We start from the raw sequence: 17692 nt of genomic DNA on the forward strand, positions 1-17692 counted from the left end.
GAATCCCTTCCACTCAACACTCTTTTTTGATAGATTTTTAATATCTCCCTCTCCCCAACCATGGCACAAAATAGTTTTCTGTTTTTTGAAGACGTATCTCCTTTAATGTCATTATTGTAAAGAAACAAACCAGGACACTATTGCAGGAAAAAATTAGTTTCATATGCTAAGTTCAGTGGTTTTATTTCTAGTTGTTTCCATAATGCAAATGTGATTAGTAACACACGAAAAGCAACTAGTAACTGCAAAATCACTTCTCAATCTATTTATCTTTAGTATTGTTTGCTTATTGAAGCAGTGAATATAATCCTTTCCCAAATAAGAGGCCCAAATTCAGACAGAGTAAGTTTGCTAAAAATGTTTGGGGGGTAGGAAAAATACCACTGCAAATATGTCTGATTATTTTTTTATTTAAATCTAAATAAATAACAGAACAGCTTGTTCTGGTCTGGAAGGGAATGGTAAATTCGGGATTAGAGAAAAACATAGCCTTTTTTTTGTTTGCTTTTAAATATGAAGAGACTGGATATTGCACATGTTCTGTTGACAGGGACTTATTGCTGCATAATCAATTGGGGGTTTGGTCCACCTGCTTTTTCAAATCTCCTTGAACTGGAGATTTTATGACATTTCCAATGTTCTTTGGTAGCTGCCACAACAGAAAATAGTTTCACTTGTGATGTTTTGGTTCTCTGCCTATATAAAACCTAGTTGTGCAGAAAAATGAGAAAAATAAACAAAGTGCCCTTCTCCCATAATTAAGTGGGGTTTATTTTGTTTGGTGGAGGGATTGTGTGTAGTAGTGCTGAAAGAACTTCAGCACAAGTTTTGAGTAAAAGTTGTGGATGATTTTAATTTTATCTGAAACTGTTTGCCTTATTCCAAGTGAACCATGATATATATACAAGATCAGATCTACTGGCTGAACTACAGTCAGCCTCACCTCAGTCCCTGGAAAAATCATGGAGCAGGTCCTCAAGGAATCAATTCTGAAGCACTTAGACAAGAGGAAAGTGATCAGGAACAGTCAGCATGGATTCACCAAGGGCAAGTCATGCCTGACTAATCTAATTGCCTTCTATGATGAGATAACTGGCTCTGTGGATATGGGGAAAGTGGTGGATGTGATATATCTTGACTTTAGTAAAAGCTTTTGGTACGGTCTCCCACAGTATTCTTGCCAGCAAGTTAAAAAAGTATGGATTGGCTGAATGGACTGTAAGGTGGATAAAAAGCTGACTAGATTGTCGGGCTCAACGGGTAGTGATCAATGGCTTGATGTGTAGTTGGCAGCCAGTATCAAGCGGAGTGCCCCAAGAGTTGGTCCTGGGGCTGGTTTTGTTCAATATCTTCGTTAATGATCTGGAGGATGGTGTGGATTGCACCCTCAGCAAGTTTGCAGATGACACTAAACTGGAAGGAGAGGTAGATACACTGGAGGGTAGGGATAGGATACAGGGGGACCTAGACAAATTGGAGGATTGGGCCAAAAGAAATCTGATGAGGTTCAACAAGGACAAGTGCAGAGTCCCGCACTTAGGACGGAAGAATCCAATGCACCGCTACAGACTAGGGACCGAATGTCTAGGCAGCAGTTCTGCAGAAAAGGACCTAGGGGTTACAGTGGACGAGAAGCTGGATATGAGTCAACAGTGTGCCCTTGTTGCCAAGAAGGCCAATGGCCTTTTGGGATGTATCTGTAGGGGCATTGCTAGCAGATCGGGGGATGTGATCGTTCCCTCTGTTCGACATTGGTGAGACCTCATCTGGAGTACTGTGTCCAGTTTTGGACGCCACACTACAAGAAGGATGTGGAAAAATTGGAGAACATCCAGCAGAGGGCAACAGAAATGATTAGGGGACTGGAACACATGACTTATGAGGAGAGGCTGAGGGAACTGGGATTGTTTAGTCTGTATAAGAGAAGAATGAGGGGGGATTTGATAGCTGCTTTCAACTACCTGAAAGGGGGTTCCAAAGAGGATTGCTCTAAATCATGGCTCTCGTGGGATTGTCCCCATCCTCTTCTCCAAAAACAAACAAACAAAACCCCAAAACAAAACTACCCCCACCGTTCCCCTAGGACAGAGCGAGAAAGCAGTTCCACACACGCAAACACTTCAGCTCTCCTGTCAGCACTTCTGGAGTTTGTAACTACTCTGTAGCACTGAATAGTTGAAGCCGCACATAGCAAAACAGCTAGGCTTGGGAACTCAAGTCCTACAAGAATATCTAATCCCAGGGGAATGAAAAGTTCTGCTGCTAGAAGCTCTAAAGATTTCAGTGTACACTAAATTAAATTAAAATAGTATAAACTTTAAATCATGTTTTTATACATTGCCAACTAAAACCACATTTAAACCTCATGTCTCTCAGTTTCACTAATGTACAACAGAAGAAGTTTACCTTTATAAATACTCCTTTCCTTAATTATTCCACTTCCCCCACACGTGTCTGTATCTTAGTGTCTTTCTTTCCTGTCACGCTTTTTATTTGTTTTTAACCACAACAGAGGTGTGAATAACACAAAGTATAAACCACGAGGAGCCCTTGTGGCACCGTAGAGACTAACAAATTTATTTGGGCATATTTAGAAAAGCTGGACGTGCACAAGTCATAGAATCACAGAATATCAGAGTTGGAAGGGACCTCTGGAGGTCATCTAGTCCAACCCCCTGCCCAGAGCAGGACCAATCCCCAACTAAATCATCCCAGCCAGGGCTTTGTCAAGCCTGACTTTAAAAACTTCTAAGGAAGGGGATTCCACCACCTTCCTAGGTAACGCATTCCAGTGTTTCACCACCCTCCTAGTGAACAAGTTTTTCCTAATATCCAACCTAAATCTCCCCCACTGCAACTTGAGACTATTACTCCTTGTCCTGTCTTCTGCTATCACTGAGAATAGTCTAGATCCAACCTCTTTAGATCCACCTTTCAGGTAGTTAAAAGCAGCTATCAAATCCTCCCTCATTCTTCTCTTCCGCAGACTAAACAATCCCAGTTCCCTCAGCCTCTCCTCATAAGTCATGTGCTCCAGACCCCTAATCATTTTTGTTGCCCTTCCCTGGACTCTCTCCAATTTCTCCACATCCTTGTAGTGTGGGGCCCAAAACTGGACACAATACTCCAGATGAGGTCTCACCAATGTCAAATAGAGGGGAACGATCACGTCCCTCGATCTGCTGGCAATGCCCCTACTTATACACCCCAAAATGCCATTGGCCTTCTTGGCAACAAGGGCACACTGTTGACTCAGATCCAGCTTCTCATCCACTGTCACCCCTAGGTCCTTCTCTGCAGAACTGCTGCCTAGCCATTCGGTCCCTAGTCTGTAGCGGTGCATGGGATTCTTCCGTCCTAAGTGCAGGACTCTGCACTTGTACTTGTTGAACCTCATCAGATTTCTTTTGGCCCAATCCTCCAATTTGTCTAGGTCCCTCTGTATCCTATCCCTACCCTCCAGCATATCTACCTCTCCTCCCAGTTTAGTGTCATCCGCAAACTTGCTGAGGGTGCAACCCATACCATCCTCCAGATCATTAATGAAGATATTGAACAAAACCGGCCCCAGGACCGACCCTTGGGGCACTCCGCTAGATACCGGCTGCCAACTAGACATGGAGCCATTGATCACTACCCGTTGAGCCCGACAATCTAGCCAACTTTCTACCCACTTTGTAGTGTATCCATCCCGCCCATACTTCTTTAACTTGCTGACAAGAATACTGTGGGAGACAGTGTCAAAAGCTTTGCTAAAGTCAAGGAATAACACGTCCACTGCTTTCCCTTCATCCACAGAACCAGTTATCTAGTCATAGAAGGCAATTAGATTAGTCAGGCATGATTTTCCCTTGGTGAATCCATGCTGACTGTTCCTGATCACTTTCCTCTCGTCTAAGTGCTTCAGAATTGATTCCTTGAGGACATGCTCCATGATTTTTCCGGGGACTGAGGTGAGGCTGACAGGCCTGTAGTTCCCAGGATCCTCCTCCTTCCCTTTTTTTAAAGATTGGCACTACATTAGCCTTTTTCCAGTCTTCCAGGACTTCCCCCGATCGCCATGAGTTTGCAGAGCCATTGGCCATTATCTTTGAAATCACATCCGCCAATTCCTTTAGCACTCTCGGTTGCAGTGCATCCGGCCCCATGGACTTGTGCACGTCTAGTTTTTCTAAATAGTCCCGAACCACTTCTTTCTCCACAGACGGTTGGTCACCTCCTCCCCATGCTGTGCTGCCCAGTGCAGTAGTCTGGGAGCTGACCTTGTTTGTGAAGACAGAGGCAAAAAAAGCATTGAGTACATTAGCTTTTTCCACATCCTCTGTCACTAGGTTGCCTCCCTCATTCAGTAAGGGGCCCACACTTCCCTTGGCTTTCTTCTTGTTGCCAACATACCTGAAGAAATCCTTCTTGTTACTCTTAACATCCCTCGCTAGCTGCAACTCCAGGTGTGATTTAGCCTTCCTGATTTCATTCCTACATGCCCGAGCAATATTTATATACTCCTCCCTGGTCATTTGTCCAATCTTCCACTTCTTGTAAGCCTCTTTTTTGTGTTTAAGATCAGCAAGGATTTCACTGTTAAGCCAAACTGGTCGCCTGCCATATTTACTATTCTTTCTACACATCGGGATGGTTTGTCCCTGTAACCACAATAAGGATTCTTTAAAATACAGTCCATGGGTCCAGATCTAATGCATCCAAGGGTGCTGAGAGAGTTGGCTGATGTGATTGCAGAGCCATTGGCCATTATCTTTGAAAATTCATGGTGATCACAATTGGAAAAAGGCAAATATAGTGCCCACATTTAAAAAAGGGAAGAAAGAGAACCTGGGGAACTACAGACCGGTCAGGCTCACTTCAAAGTCCCCAGCAAAATCGCAGAGCAGGTTCTCAAGGAATCCATTTTGAAGCACTTGGAGGAGAGGAAGGAGATCAGGAACAGTCAGCATGGATTCACCAAGGGCAAGTCATGCCTGACCAACCTGATTGCCTTCTATGATGAGACAATTGGCTCTGTGGATATGGGGAAAGTGGTGGATGTGATATATCTTGACTTTAGCAAAGCTTTTGATACGGTCTCCCACAGTATTCTTGCCAGCAAGTTAAAAAAGTATGGATTGGCTGAATGGACTGTAAGGTGGATAAAAAGCTGACTCGATTGTCGGGCTCAACGGGTAGTGATCAATGGCTTGATGTGTAGTTGGCAGCCAGTATCAAGCGGAGTGCCCCAGGGATCGGTCCTGGGGCTGGTTTTGTTCAACATCTTTATCAATGATCTGGATGATGGGATTAATTAAACCCTCAGCAGGTTCGCAGATAACACTAAGCTGTGGGGAGAGGTAGATACGCTGGAGGGTAGGGATAGGGTCCAGAGTGACCTAGACAGATTGGAGGATTGGGCCAATAGAAATCTGATGAGGTTCAACAAGGAAATGCAGAGTCCTGCACTTAGGACAGAAGAATCCCATGCACTGCTACAGGCTGGGGACCGACTGTAAAGTAGTAAGCCAGTGTCAAAGCAGCAGTTGCCATTTGAGAGATCCTGGCTTGTAGCCCCATACATAGCCTGTTAGACCTATTTCCTTATGTGATTAATCATATACTTAGCCTGTATGTATAGGATTTTTTTTAAAGAGTTAAGTAAGACCTTGGTTTGAAAGATCTAGATAGTAGCTCTGCCCAGAGCAGATTGGACAACACAAGTGCTGTGGGTTTTCACAGCTAGCTGATTATTGTGTGATCCAATACTTCATATAAATTGTTATCTTTATGTAGGAGATGTGGGAGAAAACATACTGGCAAGCAAGAGAAATATATTGGTACACATTAGAGTGAAAACACTGGAAAGGTAGGGTCTCTTCCTTATGAAATTCGGCTAATATATAATATAAGCCACACCATGAACAGGCCACCAAAGGCTCAACATTGATCTTAGCCTTTGTTATCACTGTGGTTGAAATTTTAATAGTGTTATGAAACAATGTTAAAGATTCAACAGTAACCATCTATATAATAGTTTTATAGATTATCATTGTCCACAGAAAACCCATCTGCCTGTTGGGCAAAAAAACTATTTTGGAAATGTATTAGGAACAACAATATAGTGTGGACAGGGTGCTAGGCATGCGTGCCTTGCCATTTATAGTGTAAGTAGAGCATCTAATTTTATTAACTATGTGAATCGATGGTCCCATTTACCCCACTGTTCCAATTTGTGGTATAAACGGAACCTTCATTACAGTGGTGTAGGGAATATAAATAACAAGGTAGAACGATGTTTCCACTACAGATTGGCATCAAGTTGTAACAGACTCCCTGACTTCTCCCTGCTGTATGCCAGTTCTGTTGCCCTCCATTAAAGATGCTGCATTTCCTTAGTGCTTTACATTTATACTTTTAAATGTTTGTGGATGAAGCATGCAATAAATATAAGTCATAAATATAAGCGTGCAATAAATAATATACATGTGGTAGCTGACATGCAAACTGTTGCTGAGATATGTAGGCACTTGTGACAGATTTACATGTATAACTCTCTTGATATGTGGATTTTGAACTCTGAATACAGTATCTTTTCACTTTCCGTCTCCATAGGGAAATGGGAAGCTTGCTTAGTTAAATTCTTGCTGTGGTACTGTAAATCCCTTAAGAATGCCAAAGGGGAAACAAAGTGCTGAACCAGCTGACTTTACTTTTCAAATGTGACCTTTCTCAGTGGCTTTCTCGTTTTCTGGTTGACAGTCTGACTTTCTAGAAATTTCCTTACATGGTTGCTCTGTATTGATTTATATCTGTTTGGATGACTGTGCATGAAATAACTACATAACTACATCTGATTGGGTGGGGGAGGGGGGGAGGCAGCAACTGGGAACCCAGATTAAAAGACCCAGAATGAAAAGTTTCAGACCTAGAGGTAGCAGCAGACGGATGTGATTTAAGATTGTCTGAACTAAAGACAATAATTAAAAAAAAAAAAAAAAAGTCTAGGTTAGATTTGTTTGAGAATAAGCAGAGGAGCAGAAATATGAGACTTGTGGGTTTTCAGTCTAAACAGTTAATTTGTAACTGGGAAAATTTTGTCAACATGGATGCCAGAGGCCTTTGGGGTCCAGAGCCTCCCATTACTGCTGTGCCTGAATTTAGCTATTTTCTTTCCTGTGAAGGGAATACGGAAACATCTGCACTTTCCTGATTTCCTGTCGATCGATTGGTGATCACAGTAAGATCCTCTGAGCCCCAAGAAAAGCAGGTGTTGATGTTATGAGAACTCCCTGATCCCTTCTTCCTGATTATACCTCAGCCTGGAGGGAGTTGTAGGGAAGTGCTGTGAGACATTAAATGAAAGGATTGGTTCAGGAATATGCTCTTTGTTTCTAAACAGATTATGGGCCCAATTTTCTGTTCTGCCACAACATTTTTATGCTGATGTGACTCCGCTGAAGGACACTTTTTTTTCCCTACATTTTTGATCCTGTAGGAAGCTAATTGCTTCCTTGACGAAGTGTAAAGTTCAGCCATGGAGTCTCAAGTCTTCCAACTGTTCATAGAATTGTTACAGCACGTGCATCAGTCATAGAAATGTAAGGCTTGAAAGGTCATCCCCCATGCTGAGGAACAAACTGGAACAGGTACAGAGAAGGGCTACTAGGATGATCCGAGGAATGGAAAACCTGTCTTATGAAAGGAGACTCAGTGAGCTTGGCTTGTTTAGCCTAACTAAAAGAAGGCTGAGAGGAGATATGATTGTTATCTATAAATGTATCAGAGGGATAAATGCCATAGAGGGCGAAGAATTACTTAAGCTCAGTACCCATGTGGACACAAGAACAAATGGATATAAACTGGCCATCAGGAGGCTTAGACTTGAATTTAGACGAAGGTTTCTAACCATCAGAGGAGTGAAGTTCTGGAACAGCCTTCCAATGGAAGCAGTGGGGGCAAATGACATATCTGGCTTCAAGACAAAGCTTGATAAGTTTATGGAGGAGATGATATGATGGGATAGCCTAATTTTGGCAATTAATTGATCTTCGACTACTCGCGATAGATATGCCCAATGGCCTGTGATGGATGTTATGTGGGGTGGGATCTGAGTTACTACAGAGAATTCTTTCCTGGGTGTCTGGCTGGTGAGTCTTGCCAACATGCTCGGGGTTTAGCCGATCGCCATATTTGGGGTCGGGAAGAAATTTTCCCCCAGGGCAGACTGGCAAAGGCCCTGGGGGGTTTTCGCCTTTCTCTGCAGCGTGGGGTCACTTGCTGGAGGATTCTCTGCATCTTGAACTCTTTAAACCACGATTTGAGGACTTCAATAGCTCAGACATAAGTTAGGGGTTTGTTATAGGAGTTGGTGGGTGAGATTCCGTGACCTGCGTTGTGCAGGAGGTCAGACTAGATGATTATAATGGTCCCTTCTGACCTTAAAGTCTATGATTCTATGGATTAAGTGTATACCTAGACCAGGGGTTGGCAACCTTTCAAAGAAGAAGATCCATTTTTTTGTTTTTGACCAAAATATTTAGAGAGCCAGATCACATGCAAAGCTACTTGTAGAGTTAGAATTTATCAACTAATAATAATTGAACATATTAAAGTTATTACTACTCACCACTACTTTTAATGCAACTTCTGCTGTTGGACATCTTTAGAGAGTTGCTCAATGTTTGGTGAATATGCCATGATTTTCATTTTCAAGCAGGACTCAAGATTAATATCTTGCAGTTGGCTCCTCAGTTTGTTTTTGATGAAATTCATGTTGGAAAACACTTGTTCACAGAAGTACGTTGAACCGAAGATTGGGGGAAGCCCAAATGCGTATTTCTTCAGCTTACTGTACGTATCCGGTAGACCGTTCCAAACGTTGAATATAATCTGGTCTTGCTGTTTAAAGTCATCCATTTCAGACCACTTGTGTTGTAGCCCCAGGGTGGATTTCTGCCATTCCAGATTTTCAAGTTCAGTGACAAGGTCTTTCAATTTTGAATTCCGTAAATCCTTGTCTTGCAAGTCCACTAATTCAAGTTTAAATTGCGCTCGATCGATTCCCTCAAATGCTGAAAAATTCAATGCAGAAGTGTCAGCTTCAAGCAATTTCAACAGAAATGACAAAGTTCCCTTCTGAACTCATGAAATCGGTCAACAAATGCAGCTTTCATTTTGATGACTGTTTCTGCAAGGAACCTAACGTCAATGTTAGTCGTTTGTTTATATTGCTTCAGTGTTGGGAAATGCACTAACATGCCCGTCACAATGTCTCTTACAAACAAAGACAGCTTTCGTTCAAATGAAATAACTTCTTCCAAAATGGAAATTGCAGTATTTCCTTTTCCCTGTAGTTTCCGATTCAACGTGTTTTAAATGAGAAGTTAAATCCACTGTGAAATTGAATTTCTGCACCCAGTGACGATCTGTTAGCGCTACATATTTAAGGCCCTTTTCTCGAACACCCTAATTTCCTCAAGACGTGACTCAAACCTCACCAGGACTGCACCCCTGGAAAGCCATCTTACCTTGTTGTACATGAGAAGATCAGAATATTGGCAGTTAACTTGTCGAAGAAGTTCACAAAACTGCTGATGATTGAGAGCACTTGCCATAAGTTTGTTAACAATCTGTAAGACCATTTCCATTACTTTTGAGATTTCCTCTGGAAAGGTTTGTGCACAAAGTGCCTCCTGGTGGATTATGCAGTGAAATGAAATTACATCGTGCTCCATGCTTTCTTTAAGTAAAGAAACAAAACCTTTGTGTTCCCCCTTCATGCTCGGTGCTCCATCTGTAGCAATAGAAACTATTCTGTTGATGTCAATATCTTTTTGTTTCAGACATTCAGTGACAGCAGATACAATATCTTTGCCCCAAGTTTGTCTTTTAGTGGCAATAATATGATCAACTTTTCTTGAGGACCTTGATCATTTAATGCATCTGCCAAGTAAGGCAACCTGAGCGATGTCATCCACATCGCATGTCTCATTGCAGGCAATAGAAAAATCTGATGCTGATCTAATGTCACTAACCTGCTGGCTGGTTAAGTCTGTGGCCATCTTAATAGTTCTGTCCTTTATAGTCTTCGCAGATAATGGCATTTCTCTGATTTTCCTAACTATTTCATCTTTGTTTCTAAAATTGCCGAAGAGGTGCTTAGATGTTTTATTGAAACATTCTTTCATGTATTCTCCAATTGTGAATGACTTCCCTCGTTTGATGATTTCTTGAGCTTCCATGAAACTAGCAGTAGTGGTTCCGCTTGGCTCCTCCATCCATTTAGCAAACGTACATCTTGTTTGCTCTGCTTTGCGTCGGAGCTCCTCTACTGCTTTTCTCCTTGCATCACCAGCTGGATAGGTTTCAGCGAACGTCCAGTGTTTCTTTTAAAAATGTCTTTCTAGGTTTGATTTCTTGTCGTTGGATAGTTTCTCATTGCAAATGAAGCACACCAGGAGTCCGGCTGAACTTGCTAGAAAAACAAGACTTAGTCCAATCATTTTGAAATTCTTGGTGTTTGTCTTCTATCTTTCTCTTTTTGGTTGTAATTTTTTTGATTGAAGGTATTTATCTGATCTGTTATTTCTGACTTTAGACTTGTTCCAACGTCCAACCATTTGAAAATACTAGTAAAGACATAGCACATCCGCTTCCTTTTCACAAGAAATTCCAAGAGTTTTATTGGTAGACAACAGTTGCCTTGGTAATGAGCCATTTGATAAAAACAGGAGGGGGCTGGGGTAGGGAATTGGGGTGCAGGAGGGGATGCAAGGTCTGGAAGGGAGTTTGGCTGCAGGAGGGGGTTCTAACCTGCGGCAGGGGGTTGGGGTACGGGAGGGGATGCAAGGTGCAGGCTCTGGCTGGGAGGCGCTTACCACAGGTGGCTCCTGGCCGGCAGCACAGCAGGGTTCAGGCAGGCTGCCTGCCTGCCCTGGCCCCATGCTGCTCCTGGAAGTGGCTGGCTGCTGGCATGTCTCTGCGTGCCCTGGCGGGGCAGGAGGAGGCGGCTCCACACACTGCTCCCACCCCCACCACTGTCCTCACAGCTGCGGGCCGGTGCTTATGGGCGTGGGCAGTGCATGGAGACCCTCTGCCCCCTCCCTCCAAGGGGCGTGCCCAGACATGCCAGCAGCCAGAGTCTTCCAGGAGCAGTGAGGTATCAGGGCAGGCGAGCAGCCTGCCTGAGCTGTCCTGTGCCGCCGGCCTGGAGCTGCCTGTGATAAGTGCCTCCTGGCCAGTGCCTGCACCTCACACCTCCTGGCCAGTGCCTGCACCCTCAAAAAACAGCTACCCGCAAGGGGGCATCCAAAGAGCCCCATGCAGCTCTGGAGCTGCAGGTTGCCAACCCCTGACCTAGACCATCCCTGACAAATGTTTGTCTAATCTCCAATGTTGGGCTCTCTCCAACCTCCCTTGGAAGCCACTTCCAGAACTTTACTACCCTTGCAGTTAAAATTTTTTTCTTATTATCCAAGCCAAGTGTCCTTTGCTGCATACTAAGACAATTACGTCTTGCTCTCCTCACAGTGGACATAGACAACAATTAATCACCATCCTCTTTATAACAACCTTCTACATATTTGAAGTATGTTATCATGTTCCCCGCTCAGACTTCTCTTCTCTAAACCAACATGACCGGTTCTAATGCTGGCTTCACCATAGTACCCTGCCAGTGTGCCTCAAACCTGACCTGACTGGCCACCTGTAGCAGTGGGAGGGTAATTATTTCTCCGTGATAGATTTGTTTGTTAATGGAGACTGTCAATAGTAGTGTTTATTAGTATCAGTTGTGGTGGGAGGTAGGCATCTGTCAAGTGAGAACTGGTCCAAGGCTACCCAACTGATTTGCGTACACTATTGAACAGTTTTAGTAGGTGGGAGTACATTTTGGCCATTACTGACTTTTGACTGGAAACTTTTCACTCTTCATTTGTATGGTAATTTGTTAGGAAGATTGATCACTTATTATAGCTGACTGTTCTGCCTTAGAGTATGTTGAATCAGTGCTGTTGGTTTTGAATATTTTGCAGATACTTTATTTTATGGAGAGTGATCATATAATGCATGATGAGTACAAACTAGAGGGTTGAAACATATCAGTGGTGTATGGTTTGTGATCTCTGCCTTGACTAACTTTTTAGTATTGTTCTTGGAAGTAAATTCCATGAGACAGCATGTGATGGTACCAGTTATTGGGGATCTGTCTGTGCTGGATGCATGCTAATGGTGCTGGTTGGCTCTTTGGTTGTGGGGTTTTCTTGTGTGTCGTATTTGCCGTATACATTTTAGACCGAATGACTGGTCAATTTATTATACTATATTATTCACATCTACTTCCCCTAGGGTCCTGAAGACTCTTGATACCGGACCTAGCTTTTGCAGGATCATTGCAGATCCCTGCAGAACTAAGCAACCATATCATGCCACCCTTACTTTTGCACTGCTGCCTTCCGAGCTGGGTGGCTGGCCGGCCAGCAGCTGCCACTCTCCAGCCTCCTAGCTCTAAGGGCAAGGAAAAAGGACGAGCAAGGACCAAAAAAAAAAAGAGGTCACGTCTGGGAAAACCCAGACATATGGTAGCCCTATTTTTTTTGATCTCACAACACCCCTACAAGAGCCTTGCCACCCACTTTTGGGTCTGGACCCCCCAATTTGAGAAACGGTGCTCTAAGTTATCAATTATAGCAATCATAAGTGTTACGAGTAACAGTAGTAGGCTTTAAAAAAAGACTTTCAGACAGAACTGTGGTTTAGGTTCAATGTCTCTTTAAAATATATTTGTGGCATTATGTGACCATGACACTTTTGAATGTTCAGGTATTTCATTTTGCTACTTGTATTTTAAATTGTTAAACAATTTCTTACTATTATCTAGTGCATTATCTAGCTTGTCTGTAGTCCTTTTCAGGCAAATGGAGCCCAAAGTTTGTTTGGGACTTTTGTTATAACACCTGTTTTCCCACGTCCTCATGCCTTTCTGAAAAAAGTCTCCTTGGCTGAATCTTTTCATGCTTGATCTAAGCCCAGAAGTACATTTTTATGGAAAATCTGAAGAAAATCTCATCGACCATTTTTGAGATATTGGAGAATATGAAAAGTATATATTTTTTAGTCTCTTCAGACTTTTTTCTTTCATTGATAACTTGGCCCATTTGCTTAGCAATTTTTTTTAAGACTTGTATGCAAAATGGTGAGTTTATGGCCAAGATTTTCAAAAATGATTAGTGATTTTTGGATTCCCAAACTCAGACATCTTAACAGGATTTGTTTGTTAGAGGGGGGGCTCAATAGTTCATTTGTTAAATTTTGAAGAGAGTGGGGGTTAAGGGTAAATCACTTCTGAGCATCCTTAGCAGAATCTGCAAAGATTCTAACAGAATTTAATGATATCCTGTTTTCTTATGCCATCGCATTGCATTTTCCCTACATGAACTGATAAGCCCACTGGTTGCTGCTAGCATAGTTTGCAGGGGGTAGAGTTCATGGTCACATCTTCGCTATAAAAGTCAACAGTGTTGGGGAACCCAGTTGCAGCACAGTTGAATCATATGAGCAGACAACACTGTTTCTTCTTGCAGGATAGCAGGGGTTGTGCTGTAATCATGTCCCTGAAACATTCTATAGCCTTGGATCTCTCCAAGGCTGTATCCTGAGTTGGGCAATGTTTTCAAAGTGACAGCCCTATGCCAAGTTTTAGGATTGTTTTGAGCTATTTCAAAGTTGTAGCAACAGTTTAACAGCCCACAGCAACTGTACTCTTCAGTTCAGGAATTGAAGAATACCATTTCCTGCTGATTTGGAGGGGGGAATTTAAGTAGACTGTAAAACAGAACACACAATTATGCTCTATGCAGATGATGCTCTTGTACTTGTATTAAGCCTGAGGTTACCATTCCTAATCTTCTAATCACTGTTAATAAGTTTAGAGACACCTCAGAACATAAAATTAATTGGGGTATATCAGAAATCTTAGGCATTAACAAATATGCCCACAAAGGCCTTTTCTAAAATTGGAACTTTCAGTGGCAGTCCTTTCATATGAAATATTTAAGACTACTGATTCCCAGTAATATTCAGGATATCCCAAAGATATGTATTGCCCAAGTGGCTAGCAATTTAAGAAGGTAGAATTTGTTAATCCTCAGTTTGTTGGGTAAAATTAATATACTGAAAATGCATGTCCTTTCCAGAATCTCCCTGTTTCTGTTCCTCACTAGAAGCTGATACTGCATCACTGACCCCCAAGTTCAATAAATGAGAACTGCATGGGACAAAAAAGCTCATGGGTTTAACTCTCGGATCCATGTCTGCACTCCTCTGTTCTTTCCTCTCATGTTGGCACCATTATTGTAGCCCTGACCTCTCATGTCAGCTATCTCAATTCCTGTATCTTCCAGCTTTTTAAGAAGCACATTTGTCATACCAGCTCCTGTAGTATCATCAATGTCAATAAATTCTAGAAAATGCTCTCTGACAGTCACCATTGCAGGGACATTTTCACTAGGTTCTGTTGTTGTTGTTGTTACAAAACGCACCATTCAAGTCATTTGTTCCGTATGGCTGATGTCAGCTCTGCAGTCCAGAATAACAGAGTAATATCTTGCTGACTTCAGATCTGCCACAATCTTCTGTTTGACTTTTGTTGCCAGAACTGTATGATCTCATTTTGAATTGCTTTTCAAGGTAGGGGTGTGTGTACATTTCTTGGGTGGTGACTCTTCTTAGATGCTCCTGGAGTACAGAATCAAACTCAGCCGTCAGCTCCACAATTTTAAGAAAGTTTCCATTGTTTGGCACATACAGCCGATCTGAAGTGCCACGCAGTACTAGGTTTTTGGTAGCAAGTATTCTCACAATGGCAATGAGCCTTTTCAGAACATTTTGCTAGTGAAGAGACTCTGATGCGATCTTCTCTTGATGCTGATCATCTATGGTGGCCTCTAACCTTGGTCTCATCTCAAGCTCTTTCTACCTATGGAATGATCTCTGGTGATTTTCTGCCTTCTCATGGCATGCCAGATTTCTAGCCAGATTTTTTCAGTCCTTTGTTTCTGTAGAAAACCAATGTGGCTGGAACATTAGACTGGAAGAGTTTGCAGCAAAAACAGTATGCAGCATTCTGGGTTTTTGAGTACATGAGCCAGGGCCTCTCCACTTTGTCATCATTGGGGATTTCACGCCAGTAATGTGTTGGATGGAAACTTCTATTTTCATTGTCTTTGGGGAACATGAAGTTTTTCACTTGCTGTGGCCCATGCACTACAAGGAAGTTCCTCAGGCCACTGCTCAAGTGGGTCCACAATCCTGGATCATCTAGACTTAAGGAACTAAACTCAGCAGCAGCTGTTTCTTGCGCCTCTATCACACTCTTCTCTGATCTACACTTTTCTTCAGGAATGTGCATGGTTACATCCATTTGAGATGGAGATATGGATGTTGCAGTAGCTGCCAGGTCACCTGCACTCTGACTGGAAGATCAGGCATCCCCTCACCACTCACATCCTCACTGGGGCAAGAAGGCTCATTGTGAAAATTTGTGTCTATGTATCTCAGAAGAGCTCCTTCCTGTTTAGATAGAAAAGCTTCCTTTGCTTTCTTTCTTTTTTCTGAATGCTGCCCCAGAAGGGTGTTTTCTTCTTTCACTCATGACTGGTGTTCTGTGCCAGCTATAGTGGCTCTCAACACTCAATTGAAGGGGACAAATAAGCAGGCTGGTAGCAGGGCCTGAGTGAGGGATGATATCAGCGCTGTAAGGGCCTAACTGGCTCCTACTACTTCAGTTGATTGCCTGTTCTCCTCAAGTGGGTTCAGGGAAGCAGCAGGAAACAGGAAGCTCCTTGAGAAGCTGGTGTTAATCAGTCCAGGATCCTGGGGGTGCTAGAGAGGTACATAAGAGGCTTCTCCTCCTCCTCTCTCTCTCTCCTGCTGCTTTCTGTTATTCCCTCTCACCTTTTCTCCTGCCTGCCGGTTATGTCTCTTGTTCCCTCCTTCCTCCAGCACAGCATTCCACCATCTCTGCATCTAGAGCAGAGAGAATACATATGCACCAGCAGCAGACACAATTTTCTACACTCTGGGTCCTAGTGGCACACCCCCCGCCCCCCCGCCCCGTTCACAGTGGTCAGATTCTTACCAAAAAGTATCCCTCGTGATCAAGCATAATTAAAGATCACGATGGCAGCGTCTTCACTGAAGGTGGTGACATGAAATGTCGGTGGAGAGAACTGTGCCAATCTGTATGCTTCATTAGAGTCACTCACGGTATAGGAAGACAGAACGAGTATGGAGCCGGAGCCATCAATCCTGCGAGAGGAAATGGTGTTTGCTATTATGAAAATGAAGCCTGGGAAAACACCAGGTGTAGAAAACGCACCAGCAGAACTGTTAAAAAGTGACCAGGGTATTGATCTTTTGTGGAAAAATTGTTATGAGATATGGATAACTAAAAATTGGCTGTATGACTGGACAAAGGGAATCTTTCTGCCCTTTCCAAAGAAAGGAGACATAACAGAGTGTAGTAACAATTGAATCATCTCCCTAATATCTTATGTGAGGAAAGTTCTGCTGTAAGGTAATCCAAGATCACATGAAGTGAATGATAGAAGCAGAACTACCAGAAGAACAAGTTGGTTTCAGAGAGTGAGAAAACATGTGATCAAATTGCAAATATCTTCATATTGTTGAAAAATGTAGGGCATACAATCACCCATTGATTATTATACTCAAAAGCATTCAGTGCTGTCTGACATGACTGTTTGGGAGGATACTGGCAGATGTGGGGATTCTAAAGCATCTAATTGAACTCATTCCAAGTCTCTGTCATCAACAGACCATGGTGTGAACAGCAGCAAGCAACAGCGTATGGCTTTCCACTGGGCAGGGTGTGAGATAAGGGTATGTTCTGTCCCCAAGCCTTTTCAACATATACACAGAGTTTATAATGAGACAAGCCTTGAAAGATTTTGACAAAGTGGAAGGAGTTGATTTCCATTGGTGGACACCTTTTAACCGACCTCAGATATGCTCATGACACAACACTCTTTTTCTACAACCACTGATGTAATGCAACGAATGTTTGCATTTGTAAAAAGAGTCACTGAGGAAGATGGACTAACCCTGAATGACGCAAAAACTGAGTGTACTCATGTTCAGATGATTTTAAAAAATAGTGTGCAAGAAGACATCATGATTAAGGGTCAAGTGGTAGAAGCAGTAGATGTATGATCCCAAGTACTGAATTCATATCCAGCTTAGGAGGCTGTTCTTCAGATTTCTTTGGAAGACTACAAATGGCTTACTCAGCCATTACCTCCCTTACAAAAGCTTGGAAAAAACTTGGCATCTCAAAATGTACAAAAGTTGACAGGGGAAAAGGTAATTTTTTCCCCATAGCAACTTATGGGTGCAAATTGTAGGAAAAGCATGCTGCTCCTAAGAAGAAAATTGGAGCTTTTGAGATATGATGCTGGTGAAGACTCTTGCATATCTCCTGGATAGAAAAGAAGACAAATGCTTATGTTAAAAACATTCTTGGAGAGAAATAGACCGTGCTGGTGAAATTCAGCAGGTGCAAACGTATTTGCTTTGGTCACATCAAACATAGAGATGGAAAGTTATTGTGGAAGGAATGGTGTGGACCATAGTAGGGGATGACTCAGAAAGAGATGGGTAACATGCAACATTACTGGGAGGTCAGCTACTGAAT

The 17692-nt window shown here is 42.7% G+C and overlaps 1 protein-coding gene across 2 annotated transcripts in view; it reads left to right on the plus strand.

Annotated features, from left to right (window-relative positions):
* The window catches only part of WDR70 (WD repeat domain 70), a 258585-nt gene that overhangs the window by 28677 nt on the left and 212216 nt on the right, over nt 1-17692 (plus strand). The window lies entirely within an intron of this gene.

Source organism: Chelonia mydas, chromosome 5, assembly GCF_015237465.2.
Source record: "Chelonia mydas isolate rCheMyd1 chromosome 5, rCheMyd1.pri.v2, whole genome shotgun sequence".
In the NCBI taxonomy this organism is placed as follows: Eukaryota; Metazoa; Chordata; order Testudines; family Cheloniidae; genus Chelonia; species Chelonia mydas.